This window comes from Struthio camelus, chromosome 4 (genome assembly GCF_040807025.1).
Source record: "Struthio camelus isolate bStrCam1 chromosome 4, bStrCam1.hap1, whole genome shotgun sequence".
In the NCBI taxonomy this organism is placed as follows: Eukaryota; Metazoa; Chordata; class Aves; order Struthioniformes; family Struthionidae; genus Struthio; species Struthio camelus.
In genome coordinates this window covers 50,523,503-50,538,545 of record NC_090945.1, presented here as the reverse complement: position 1 = coordinate 50,538,545, position 15,043 = coordinate 50,523,503, and the positions used below count along the sequence as shown (strand labels likewise).

The 15,043-nt window shown below is 38.6% G+C and overlaps 1 protein-coding gene across 4 annotated transcripts in view; it reads right to left on the bottom strand.

The window, feature by feature from the left end:
• WWC2 (WW and C2 domain containing 2) overlaps positions 1–15,043 on the bottom strand; it is a 109,907-nt gene that overhangs the window by 93,796 nt on the left and 1,068 nt on the right. The gene's annotated exons all lie outside the window — the stretch shown is intronic.

The following is a 15,043-nucleotide window of genomic DNA, read 5'->3' as shown; positions in this document are numbered from 1 at the left end:
CCACGGTACATCCTAGCACACACTCTTCAATTTAGATGCAATCGTTCTTAGAGGTCATTATCAAACCTCATCTCAGTATAAGGAGCCATCATAGGAGGAAGAAGCTGAATAAAGGATGTGGTATAAAATCCCCCTCTCTATTACCAAGAATATACAAATAGCAAGTTCAACTTTTGATATACATCAGAGTATTCACATGACATGAAAGGTGGAAGAAGAGAGCCCAAGAAAGAAGCTTATGAAGCTATTCCACTGTAAAATGTTTAAGTGGAGCTTGCAATGCAGCACAAAGAATAAACTTACAGGAAAAAAACAAAAATAAATCAGACTTCAAAAGTTCCTCTGGTCACAATATTGTTTGCTTTTAATAAAGCATCTACAAGGGTGACTTCTTATGGAGAAATGAATTCCATGTATTGGTCTAAAGCTGAGAAGTACCGTCTTCCTTTAAGCTTACCGTACTGCAGAGTTCTTGCAAGTATCCACTCAGCTTATGTTTATTAAAAGTACTAAGTAATTACTTTTTACACAGCTTTTCACATAATGGAAATACCTCCAGCAAGGACATCACCATCATCAAGGCCACATGAAACCTTTCATGATATCTGAGCGTTACCGTGTTCATTATCTGTGCAATATCAGCTTTAAACACTGATATATCCTTTAAGCGATTCACAACTGAGGACACATCAAGCTTTTTCACTTCTTTTTTATTAATAAAATATAAAATTCCCAATTTAACCACAGACAAAAATCCAGATGAAAAGCAGTATATTCATATAAAATGATAAAAAACAAAAAAGTCTACTTTCATAAGGTAACAGAATTATCCAGTATTCCGAGAGAGTAGCTGTCACTCTATATGAGTCAACCTTGGTTGTATATACTGATTGTTTATTTCCCAGTAAGAAAAATTAAATGCCGATTATTACTATCTGGTCTAGGCCCGAGTTTTCAGATTCCATATATATAGCCAATACATCAAACAGTTTAAATACACATGCTTTATTTATATATATACACACATATATGGTAAAAGGAACTTATTCACAGTGGGCTTTTTATGTAAAAATTACCATCATAGCGTAACACTGAAATTAGCTTAGTGTTTTGATAAGAGCAAATTCCAATTGTGCAATAATAACTGTAAAAAAAAGTCAGAAATTAAATAGAAACTGTGCAAGTAACTGAAATGGACTTCTGGGCCATAAGCAAAAGGTGAAGGAGAAGAGAAAGGACAGAGCAGAAATACTCTTCATATTATAATGCTAACTCCCAATTGCAGCATATGGTCACGTTATCTACCTTTGAGGAATATTTATGAATATATTTTCTTAAAATATGTAATTGTCAAATATAATATTGGTATGGTAAGCCTTGAAGTCTTTTGGGAGACTCTTTTGTCCATTCCATTACTCATTTTGCAAAATTCACTCAAAATACTGTATACATAATGCTTTTTTTTTTTTTTGGTGAGCTTCCACATCTCACAACCCAAGTGTAATTCATACTATACTTTTTCAAAACTGTTTAAATAATTAGCATTTAAAGAGATTTATTTTTTTGTTCATCATCCCTTGCAAGGTTCTGATTTTATTTACATCCATGTTCCCACCTCCAGAACTCAAGCCTATATCACAATCCTGTTTTCAAGCCTTGTACTGTTTTCCCAGCATCACAGAATGGTTGAGGTTGGAAGGGACCTCTGGAGATCATCTAGTCCAACCTCCCTGCTCAAGCAGGGACCTCTAGAGCAGATTGCCCAGGATCACATCCAGACGGCTTTTGAATATCTCCAGCGAAGGAGACTCCACTACCTCTCTGGGCAACCTGCTCCAATACTCTGTCACCCTCACAGTGAAGAAGTTTTTCCTCAGGTTCAGACGGAACTTCCTGTGCTTCAGTTTCTGCCCATTGCCTCTTGTCCTGTCCCTTGGCACCACAGAGAACAGACTGGCCCCACCCTCTTGACACTCCCCCTTCAGATACTTGTACACATTGATGAGATCCCCTCTCAATCTTCTCTTCTCCAGGCTGAACAGGCCCAGCTCTTGCAGTCTTTCTTCATAGGAGAGGTGCTCCAGGCCCCTCATCATCTTTGTAGCCCTCCGCTGGGCTCTCTCCAGGAGTGACATGTCTCTCTTGGACTGGGGAGCCCAGAACTGCACACAGTACTCCAGGTGAGGCCTCCCCAGGGCTGAGGAGAGCGGCAGGATCACCTCCCTCCACCTGCTGGCAACACTCTGCCTCATGCACCCCAGGAGACCATTGGCCTTCTTGGCCACAAGGGCACACTGCTGCCTCATGCTTGACTTGTTGTCCACCAGCACTCCCACGTCCTTCTCTGCAGAGCTACTTTCCAGCAGGTCAGCCCCCAGCCTGTACTGGTGCATGGGGTTATTCCTCCCTAGGTGCAGGACCCTGCAGTTGCCTTTGTGGAACTTCAGGAGGTTCCTCTCCGCCCAGCTCTCCAGCCTGTCCAGGTCCCTCTGAAGGGCAGCACAGTCTTCTGGTGTGTCAGCCTCTCCCCCCAGTTTAGTATCATCAGCAAACTTGCTGAAGGTGCACTCTGTCCCTTCATCCAGGTCACCGATGAATACATTGAACAAGACTGGGCCCAGGACTGACCCCTGGGGGACACCACTAGCTACAGGCCTCCAACTTGACTCTGCACCACTGATCACAACCCTCTGAGCTCGGCCATCCAGCCAGTCTCAATCCACCTCACCGTCCAACTCACCCAACCCAGACTTCCTGAGCTTACCTAGGAGGATGTGATGGGAGACAGCATCAAAAGCCTTGCTGAAAGGCTTTTGTTTTTTATTTGGTTTCATTTGGTGAGACTACTTCAGATATATGACATTTTGTGAAAAAAAATTGTATAAAACAATGGCTTAAAACCATTTCTGTCCAATCATAAAAGTCATTTCTTGCATATCGTCTGACTTCTATAAGCAAAAGAAGAAAAATAAACCAAAGTCCTTCTCATCAAAAGTAAGAAAATTCTCTTTTCCTTCAAATTCTGGATACACACAGAAGTCAGAAGTATCATAATGGACTGCTAAGAAAATGTCTGCCATCTACAGCATTGTTGTCTTGTTTAAAGAAAAAAAACCACTACTTCTAGATGGAGTTGACTGTTTTAGGCAATCTTTCTGCCTCTGAATCATGACTTCAGATCTGTTCTTTCAACTAAAAATTATTATCCAGCAACAGCTTAGAGACTACCCAGAAGCAGGCAGACAGTTTCAGCCCAGACTCTAAACACATAATTTTCCACACTTTAAAAAAGTACTATTATACATTGGCATTGTTGATGGACAGCTCAGCAAATAGGACTCGAGTGTATAAAACTAGTTCTTCCACATTAAAGCACATCATTACTGAAATTTATAGACTACCATTGCCTGCTATGGCTTGGTTTTTATTATAGTATATTATATACTAATTAAGCATCTTCCACATTTTCCTGTTCTTTTCCTTTTCCTTATATGTATAACATTTGAAAGCAATTCCCAGTAACAATGATTAATTTCAATAAGAAATACCTAAGAAATAAGATTTCAATAAGAAATATCTATGTAGAAGTATCTACTTTTTTTTTTTTTTTTTAAAAAGAGCATTCAAGTGAAGTTCTAATATGGGTCTTTTTTAAAACTTTTCAAATACAGTTAAAGTATTACAAATTAGTCTTTAATTAGAGATTCTTTGAAAAGGTCTGTTAGACCCACGCTACCTCCATAAGCAATGACACTACGTCCACAGGGAGGGTCCCTTGAGGAGCATTGCTGTCCCTCACCATTAGACATTTCCAGCGACACTGTTCCACAAAAACTTCAGGCAGCTGCCTGGAGCTGCTCCATTCCCTAATAAACTTGCCAGATCTAGAATAAAATGAAAAATGAAGTGCTCATTATGAGAACTCTAATTTGGTGGAAGGCCACATATGTTTTTTTTCTTTCCTTATACTCTTCAAACATTTTAAAAATAGCTGAATAAATTTGTCTAGCCACATTAGGCACCACATATACAACCAGCCAGAAGACATCCTACAACTTTTCAGCAGAATATGGCTGACAAAAAAAGACAGGAAATAGCAGGTATAGGATGTTCTAAAGAAAAAATATTTTTGTAAACAAAGCCCTTAGGCCATTCTACATTTGTCCTCAACAGAGCTGATTTTTCTTGTGAAAACCTCATCTGGAAAGGGAAAGCTTTGATGCCTTGCATGCATTCTGAGTGAATGGGTCAGCCAGGTCCTGAATGTAAACTAACAACCTGTCATGGCACAGAAGACTGTAGCTCATGTTACATCACTAAGTAGCCACTAAGCGAGGCAGAACAACCAGAAGAGCAAGCATAAACATAAGAGAACCAAAAACCTAATCCATATCACTATGATTTGCTCTGCTACAAACAATTCAACTTCTAGACTCCAGTAGCATTAATTCAGTGAACACAGCAGGGTAAATAATAAAACAGTTCCTTAGTGAACCTCAAACTTCAGTTCACTAAAGTCTTTCTCTCAAAGAGCAGAAATGAAAAGAAGGCCAGGGGATTACAAATAACAGGAGAAAAACAGAAAAGAACAACTGAAGCTGAGAATCTTGAACAAATCATCTGTTTATTGTGCGAGTTCCTCTGCATTAAGTCTTGCTTATTGCAAGGCTGACTAAGCCACTGACTGCGCTAGCCTAAAAGGCATACAGTCTTCGTGTGCTTTGCTGCATCCCATAATATCTCTAGTCATCTGAACACTATTTCAGGAATGTCCCACAGAGGTCTCAGATGATTATTCACATCCATAGCATTCTACCATTCACCAGAATGATTGTAAATGTATTAGCAGTTCATTTCAAACATTGCAATACTCACAACAGGAAAGGAAAACGTCAGATTGACACTCCATGTCAGATTGCTATCTTGGACTGCATACTCTTGTGTACAATCACTTACTACTTGATGCTTCAGCAAAACATTTTAAATATTTAGTACTTCCATTCCAAATGATGCTTCTTCATGCTGTAATCCACTCAAGCATCACCTCAGTCTGCCACATCTGAGAAGAACCAAAGCTATACAACAACTACAAAAGAACGTGGGAAATAGGAAAAACTTTGGCCAAACTCCTACTGTGTCAGAAAATTAGATACTGAAATACAGCAGTAAAGTCCTCCATTTCCGGGGCCTCTCCAGAGGTCTACATTCCAATCTAGTAAATTAAAGGGAATATTACTGATTTGCTTTAGAAAGATGAAATTCAAGTCAGACCTTCAGAGATGGTATCATCTGATCAGTATGCTGTTTTCTCTGTTTCACACTAACTCTCTTTGTGGACATTCCAGTTCCAATTCTGGCAGTTTATCACTGTCCACTCTGGAATTTATTACTGAATAGCTTTGTGCTTTAAACTCATACCATCGCTTATTTTGCGGGTCTCTCTTTGAGAGATGTCCCTAGCTCTCCAAACTAGATTAATTCACCACTGTGCCATTCTACCCAAGCTAAAAACGAGACAAAAAGTGAAAATTTTCCTTATAAAAACTCAAGCAACAAAAATAAAACATCATTTAGGCCAGACACTGCAGAGAGTAAAACTGTGTTACTAGGAACGTGAGAAAAATCAATGGGATGCCTTTGGAAAACACATTTATACTTATGCTATAATATTTGCTAGGTCACACTTGCAAACCTGTCACAAGTTGCTGTATGACACGGCATAATGTATTAAGAACACCACTGATAGAATGAGTTGAAAAAGACTTGATTTTTCTTTTTGGTAATCTGTGAATATACTTAGTACACAGTGTAAAAGTCTTGGGAATATGGGGTCAGATTTAGATAGGCAGGGGGCTTGGATAGACATGTGAGTACATCCCTAAGGATACACAAAACCATAATCAAGCCCTGTACAGATCCCAAGGCAGAACCATGACCTACCTTTTTTCAAAGTTTAGCAACAGCAAACATAAATTAAAAAAAGTAGTAATGTGCTAATAGAATCCTACCCAGCCATCATTTCCTAAAGAAAATAAACTACTTCTACATCCTAAATTACCTGAAAGCTCACAAGTCACTCAATGCTTACCATATTGCTAAAAAAAAAAAAAAAAAAAAATTACACTACTCAATTGTGTTGTACTGCAGAAGGATGTATACATAAAGATACCTGAAGGTGGACATTCACTGTAACTCAAGACAGCCAAAACATTTTGCAATTGATCACACATCACAATTAACAACATATGTTTGACAAGAAAAGTACAAGTATGTTCAAGTGCTGGCATACTATGGAAAAGAAGTGTCATTTAGCTCACAAAGTAATTTTATATCATATGCATCTCAGATGAAAATGTAGTAGACTGCATATAGGGCAAAGTAGTTTTATAAGCAATAATAACCACAGAAGCAAAGTCCATCAGACTCCATTAAATGGACCACTTTCCCCATTCCTCTCCTCCCCCCTGCAAATCAAATGGTCCCTCCTTGTTTTGGCTCCCAGCTACTCCAGCCTTACTGCACCATAAAACTTTCTCCATGTCAACTGCTCTCCACTGAATCTCTGTGGAACAGAAGCCCAAACTAGCATCCCCCTCAGCAGACTCAACTTCAGTCAGGATACAATTCTGCTTCTAGATGAGGAGAGGAAGAACCTGTCCACAGGTCCTATATATCCAAAACAGTGCATGAACATGAATTAAATCGCAGGATGAGGACCATAATCATTTGCTAAAATAACAGTATTTTAATTTATAAATCAGAATAACATCTATTTCTGTGATGCATAGTTTAATATTAAGCAACTCAAGTTTTGCATAGAGTTATTTCTAACAGGAATTAAGAGCTTTCAGAGAGTTATTTTGTTAATTTGGGGGAAAGGCAGAAAGTTGTAAGTCTACGTAAATGTTTTTAGTGTAATCAAGGTAAGCTGCATTAGACTAAGGAGACTAGGCCTTCAATAAGAATAACAGCTCTTCCTAGGTCAGATCATCAGGCCATGGGATAGGCACTTCTAGACTAGACTACAGCTTACCGATTGACAATATTAAACACAGAAAAAGACACCCGTTGTTTCTTCATCAAGAATAATTAAATGCCTTTCCCTGTCAACCTTTCTGCAGCCCACAACACAGTGCATGAGGTTACAATGCCTGCTCTTTGAGCTGAATCAGGCCAGATCTACTCTTCTGGAAGTATTAGAGAACCATATAGCAAATCGCTCTCTCTTCCCATGACTAGAAACGTCACAAAGAGTGACAGACAGATGTATCCACAAGAGTTCCTCCACAACGTGGTCAAAACAAAAGCATGGCCATGCAGTTATGTGACAGGAGATACCTGCACTCTGTTCAAATCCTGTTCATGGACAAGATGCATACTAAGACATACATCTGCCACATAGCTAAAAGATAGGCACTTTTCATCATACGCTGGGCATATTTCCAGTGAAGCGATGGACACATATGCCATCCCCAAGTCATATGGCATGATGTACTTGTACACAATCTGCACAATACCCGATGTTCAATTGCCATATTATTGAAAATAAGCGCATCTTTGTCAAACGTTCTCAGGTTTATGAGGAAGGTAAGCTTTCAAGAGCAAAGGGCAAGGCACTGAATCAGAATAATTACTCTTCCTCAGAAGTCAGTCCTGCAGGCCATAAGATAAGCTCATCTGGACAACACTATGGTTTAACACTTGAAAGTACTTCAAAAAGATAGGTATGTCAAGTACTATTCCTTCACTAACAACACGAGAAAGTTGCTAACACAGTGCTATAGCAGGATTTAGTTGAAATGCAGATCATTCTAGATCTTTTCCCCCTATATGAAAAGTTTAAAAAGTCTGGTATTTCTAGACATCAAAATCTTGATATCAGGACAAAGAGCATATTATGGAAGGTATTCCAGTATAGTTCTTTTTGCTTTTTAATTAAAGATTGGTGTTTGATTTAATGAGTTGATTAAAATGGCACTGATACACCAAAGCAGGTCCAACGTGCAGTATTGTATAGCGTACATACAGAGCATATACAAATGAGTTTGCTGTCCCAAGACAATACATGTCTTCACATTCCCAAACAATTACTTTGAATGCAATGTGTATTCAGAGTTGACGAGATAAAGCTGCCTTTCTTCAAGTACAGACAGTATTCAAGTTCAAAGGATGGCATCTGATCTTGTTCTGAGATACAAGTGATTGTTTCAGTTGACAGAATACATCAGATCACTGACAGACTGCCTCTAGCCCAGAAGTCCTAACCAATAATAATTAAAAAGAAAAACTGAAAGCAAATTAACCTAAGCAAAAGCACATTTTTTTCTTTTAATAAAGAACAGCCTCTACCCCAAGAAGCTCTTACATTTTCCTTCAAAAAAGGATAGCTAGAGACTGACTTCCTCTGGTAAAGACTTCAACATTACTAATGGTTTTATATAGGAAATATCCCTGGGATGAGCCACAGTATTCAGCAAACTCACAACGTTCAATTGCAAAACAAGCAAACAAACCAACCAACCCCAAACCATACAAAATGCTGAAGTGACACAGAAGGGAAACCGTAACTACTTTCCTTGTACTTCATCACTCTTCCTTTTAGCCACTATCTGCTCTTTCCAAATGAAAAAGAAGTCAATTTGTCCAGATGACTTCTTCAAATACAGCAAGGAAGATAAATGGCTAAGGACTACCCAGTTTGCTTCACCCAATAAAACATTCAAAGCCTTGAATGTCTCATCATTCTGCTTGCCTAATTTTACTGCAAGCCACCATTTGCATGGTGAAATACCTTACAGGAAAGTCTAAAACACACTTTATGAATAATTAGGAAAAAAACACACCAGAGAAAGTCAAGGAATTTCTGATCACTCGTACACATTAGAAGCTAGTAGTTGACAAGCACGTTGTCAGCAGCAGCACATCCTGGAAAATAGAGTCTAAATCTGCACGACAAAATCTCTCTCGACTTCACCAAGAGCTTCACAGAAACAAACATTAAAAAGTCAGACCCTAAGGTCTGTAATATCATCAAGATTTCTCAGTGGCAGGAAACATGTTTAGGATCAAAACATTTGTGACAGTTGTATTGCTCCTTCACAGTGAATTCATGGCGAATACAAAGCACGAGAAAACAACAAAAACCCCAGCAAAAGAAATGGAAACCTAAGAACACAGTTCCATGGCAGCTTAAGCTGATCCGCATCCTCATTTCTGCAATAGCACTCTTCTCCTTTGCTCCCAGCTCTGCATTTGCCCCCTCCCTCACACCAGTACTAACACAAGGAGCTGATTCTGCTGAAAAATACCCCTACAAAATAAGGTGTTTATTTTCAGCCAAATCATCTCCTGGGATCAGCTTACTGTTGGTGGCATAAGCACTTCTGATGAAAGAGGAAAGGGACCAGTAAAGAGAACCATGGCAGTCCAGACTCAGAGGGCTACGTTAGCCCTCCAACCCTTTTTCACTTTGCTTGCAAGGGGTTGTAATAAGAATTTACAAGTCTCAGAATAACAGCTTTTGGAATCTCAGCACTGTTTCTATTCATGCCTTTCTGAAAAAGTGGCAGCATGGAAATACTGCCATATACTGTCCCATTTTCAATCTCTTCTGTTACTTCCTTGAGTATTCTCCTGATTCTTAGTCATCTCTGTGATATAAAAACTGTTAAATCTCAAATACCCGTAACTTTGTCTTGACTAAATAGAAAAATAACATTAAAAGGGGTTGAACACAAGTTACTATTTAACTGCAGAAAAACAAGAACTCCTCTTATACCCTGAAAAAGCCCTAAAATTGTAAATAAGTCTATATATTGACCTTTATCTGTACAATCAAAACTTCTTTCACAGCCACTACTTCCAAGTCCAGTCATTTTCCTTTCCCTGAAAATATAAGGTAGTTCAGGAGGATTCCTTTGTTTAACCACGTTGTAGTAGCAAGACGTCTCTAGCAAACAGCTCAGAGAAAAGGTGTATTTTACTTCATGTGTGCAATTTCTCATTAAGCAGGGCTTACATTGTGCATAAGAACTGCAGTGTTATTACCTTGTAAGTCAAGGTAGCTTTGTTTAATCAAAACAGCTCAAGTAGGCAAGTGCTACAGACATTGGCCTGGGTAAACCACAGTCTAGACCACTTGCCCAGTTTTACATAACAAGTCACAATCCTTGGCTTTAACCAGTGGTATGTACTTTGCACATATAAGCAAATACTCTGTAGCATTTCCTCGCTTGATAATTTTACATGCGCTGAGATGAAAGATACAGAGCAGCGCTATCACTGCAAGAGAAATAAAGAATAAAAGCCTTATCTCAAAGTTACCATAGCCATTTTCACTAATGCTAAAATCAACAACACATAGCCCCTGGCAAATGACGGACTGGTTAAAAAACCCACATACACAATCGTTATGTATTTTAACACTGTCTGATGCTATCGCAGCTCTATTAGCACTAAAATATTAGAATTCTACTTTACACTGGGTAAACAAACGAAGGTGTCAGAAGTTCAGACACAACTGGTCTCTCATTGTGAGCTCAGTACTTGCATCATGGGTTTTATTTTAAACAAATATACATCAATTAAGTAAAAACAGTTCCCAACCTGTCACTGAAACCAGAATGAGATAGCAGACAGTTTCACAAGGAATATGCACATTCCTAACAGACAAGCAGACAGGAACAAATTATCTGGGGTTAGGAGAAAGAACAGCGAGTGATATCACAGGCCGAAACAAACTGGAAAAAGATATTCAGAGAAAAAAAGTAATGATTTACGCAAGTTGCACACCCTAGTGTGTCAACAAAGGATACTGTATTTGTTTTCCAAAATAGAAAGGTAGCTATATTTCGTATTAAGGATCCAATTCATAAGATATGGAGAGACGATCATGTAATATCTCTATGCCATGCAAAAAAGGGAGGCCCCAGTCCATCCTCAGCTATTAACTAACAAGGGAAAAGTAAGGAAAACTAGAAGGGAATGAGACTTTATCCTTTCAGTGATGTTATGCCATTAAATGGAATTCATTCTTAGCAAGCAGCAGCCTAAATAAACGATTTATCAGGTAGTTGCTCTAGTTGTACCTTAAATCAGCCGTGCTGAGATTTGCACTTAAAACAGAATTAAGATCCACACCCTTCAAAGTGTAATGACCAACATTTCAATTTAACATCATTATTCTTCAAAGGACGGATGAATCATCCTGCTATTCCTGGTCCAAAATTTGCCTTTTTTCTCCCCCACCCAAGAATATTTAATGTTTCAGGAGTTTTTTTTCAGATTATTTTACTTGAAGACCTGCAATTATCATTTTCACCTGTAACCGCACCTGCCTAGCATCTCAGTTGCTGGACACTTCACACAGTAAAAACTGCTTTACTTATCTGTCACAACACAGCTTACCTTCATACAAAAAGAGAAGATTCAAGGCATTCTCCAGTCTCTGATGATGCTCCCCTGTCATGCCATGCCATTTTCTGCTTGCCTCTTATTTGCTCTTCATTTTTTAAGCTACCTTTAACTTTTACCAGCACAGTATCCTAGATGCCAGTATTTTTCTGACGCTCTTTCCACTATGACTCCCATGTTCTGCCAAGCACTCCGGGCTATGGTAGCGTCCAGTAAAGAGAGAGGATGAAAGTCCCCATGCTAAGTAACTGCAGCCTCAGCATCTTCCCTTCTCACAACCTCTGCTGCTCACAGGACAAGAAGCAACAAATTCCAGTGAAAGAGAAGAAAGCTAAGCTTTTTTCTAAGAGGAAAGGACATGGAGCATTTAGCTGCTGAAATCTAATAAACTTCCAATACCAACAGACAAATCTTAAACAAGTTACAGAACCGCATGGCAAAAAAATGTGCTTTTACTTCCCCCAAAAACGAAAGTAGCAACAGAAATTGCATTCCCTCTCGAGATCAGTACTGAGAAACTGTCTTTCATAACCTCTGACTAGTAAGGTATCTCTCTGGTCTCTGCATGTTTGATGTTTTCCAAGCACTTTCTTGGTTATATAGCTAGCAACTGCTCTAGAAACATATAGCAAAAGTACACCAAGAACTGGGGGAGAGGGTTGTTTCTTTGCTTTCTGGTAAATTTTTCTCCTCAGTGGAAAGCATGGTGGGAAGGGGGAGAAAGAGAGGATAGGTTTGCTTTCATAGCAGCTCACTCCTTATCACTCTGACAAGAGTGCAGACGAACATTTAAATAAAGACCAGTCACAACTTCAGAATTTCTGATGTGGAACTCATTTTAGGTCAGCTATAAAAAAAACATATCTGTTGTTCATGCTTCACTAGTGATCACCACTGATTGGCAATTTACTGTGCAGAAACCAAGACACGGGAAGCCCTGCATGCCTGATGAGAAATCTGAACATCACCCAACTGCTGAAGGTTTGAGGGTACAGAGATTCCCATCTTTCTGTCTTCAGTTCTCCTTTCTGCTCTACTCTATGCTTTTTCCACTTAGCACTGTAACAAATGTGAAGCCCACTAAAAATGCATTGAATAATGGAAAAAAGGTAACATTTTCCTCTCTACATTTCTGCCTCCACTTCAAAGCCTTCTTATTTGCCTATCCAAAAAAAAAAATCCTCAAGAAGCCTTACTGTACCTCAGCACCTCAGGAACTTGAAAGAGTTTGAAGGGAACTTGAAAGAGAACTATGAATTCCTCTAACCCTTTCACACTTTTTAATCTGGCTCATCCTCTCCAATTTGTCGTTGTCTTCACAGCTTTTTATAACTTTATCAAGTAGTAGCAGAGTACAATTCATATTTTTGGCTATTTCCTTTCTTGCAATAAATCACTTTCAGAGGAACTGACAAGACAAGTCAGTTGCCAGCGTGCTGTAGCTTGGAGGAGTTATAAACAGAAGGAGTAACATCTATATATTTAGACAGTGAAAAACATTACTAGAGCTCCTACATTTTTGTCTAAATTTACATCTCTCTTCCTCACACTTCATTTCTTAGAGAGCCTTCTCTTTTGGTCCAGCAGCCTTCCAGACAAATCAACACAGTACCCTAAGTGCTTGGAAAAGTCTCTGTTGAACAGCACAAGACATTAAAAACCCCTTAAGAACGGAGCAGCACAAATAATTTCCACAGCACTCCTAAAACACACAAGCCAAGGCAAGTGTGAACTTCTCTAACATCAATGGGATTACTCTGATAAATGAAGTTGGCAAAATTGAGCCCTAAACTTGCAGCCGATGCTAGATTTTCTTCACAGCTGTACATAGGGAACTACCAAACCTACCCCATATAAGCAGTAACAAACACACATATTATCAGAATATTCTAGAAAAGCACATACGTTAAAAAGCAATTCACACACGTTTCTGGGAAGCTTTGAAATATGGCATTTTCAGCTGTCGGTGTATTTCTACACATGAACTTCTTAATCAATAACAAAGAGGTTCAAATTGTGCTCAAACACACCTGGGCACCCACAGGCATGAGGCTGACATCACATGGCACTAATCTCCACTAGATGACTTGTATATCTACTAAATCAAAGAGGATTAAAAAAAAATTTAAACTCAAAGTGTGAATTTTCTACATAATCGTTCTGAGACTGGTGTGTAAGAAGAAGGAAAATTGTCCATAAAAACATATGTATTCCACACTTGCTTTACCAAAGAAAGATTTCAGAAGCTTATGAACCATAATACTGCATGTGTATGTTACGAAAACTTTATGACTTCCATCAGAGAAAAAAGTTGAAAATAATGAAGTTAGAACATATTATCAACCTGGATAAGGTGTTCCCAAGTCTTTCTGTAGAATCTGTTATCTTCATTTTGACAGCTTAAGGTAAGTTTCAGAAACAGCATGAATCCAGATTTTATTGCACTGACTGACTTGGAAGATCACTCTTCAGTGATCAGAACATATATTCTCTACATACCTGGAAAACACAATGGGACCTAGAGCAAGGTCATCGCAGAACTTTCAAACAGTTTTATACACTTTCCCAAATCAGGCCATTGATATAAATACAGACTGCAAATACAACTACTGTAAACTGTACCCTAAACGGGCTTGTCAGTCTGCCTTCTGCGAAGGCAATTCTGCTCCACAGTTGAGCCATGTATAATAAATTAGGGCTTCTCTCAAGCAGGGAGTGCAAAATCTCTCCCGTTTGTTTTGTAGCATTAAGAAACCCTACTGACAAGGGTTAACAATTATTTCAAACACTACACTTTTCGAAAAAGGTCTTCAGTTCCTTAGTCCTCATTAAAGACAATCAAGTCTCAGGGCTTGCCTTCTCTTTCAAGTGTAATCAAGACATTAATGAAACAATATTTATCTTATCCTTCTAGGATGACAAACATACAATTGTTATTCACTTAGCTGTCTAGTCTACTAATGAGAGTAGACCCAAATTTTACTACAAAACAAAAAACACTCTTGAACATTTCAGTGTTACAGAACACAAAAAAGTATTCAAAATGAATGTGCTCATGAGGCTGTGTTATAATGGGTAGCTTGTAATTTTCACTTTTTGCTTTGCCTCAATTTTATACCTTCTGTAATCTGCTTTATACACAAATTAAGAGATGTCTAAAATTAGACAAGATTTTCAATATGCTACTTTAGAGGCAGCAAAAAAAATAGGACTTTTTATTGTCACAGGTAACATTTATACACACACTCAAGTACCTCTGTCCATTACCACCACTAATATTTACAAGTTGTTTAAATTCCTTTGTATTTTAAAATATGTTAAGTAATATGTTTACCAGTATTATCCGAACTGGCTGCTACAATAAGCGTGACAGAGAAGTAGGCCTGATACAGCGTATGCTGTTGGTCTAAGTTGCATAGGGAAAGTTTTGGAGTCAGCAAGCTTCATCACAACTACCTTTTCTCGTTTCTGCGGAGGAATACGAACCAAGGCCTTCATTCATAGCTCAGCATAGCTTGTTCTATAAGTTTATCACGTCTCTTAAAAGTTTTTGCTAACTCGGCCGTAGCGTTTTCCCACAACAGGATCTCAGAGCAGCACGAAGTTTTGCTGGCGAAGGCTGTAAACACCC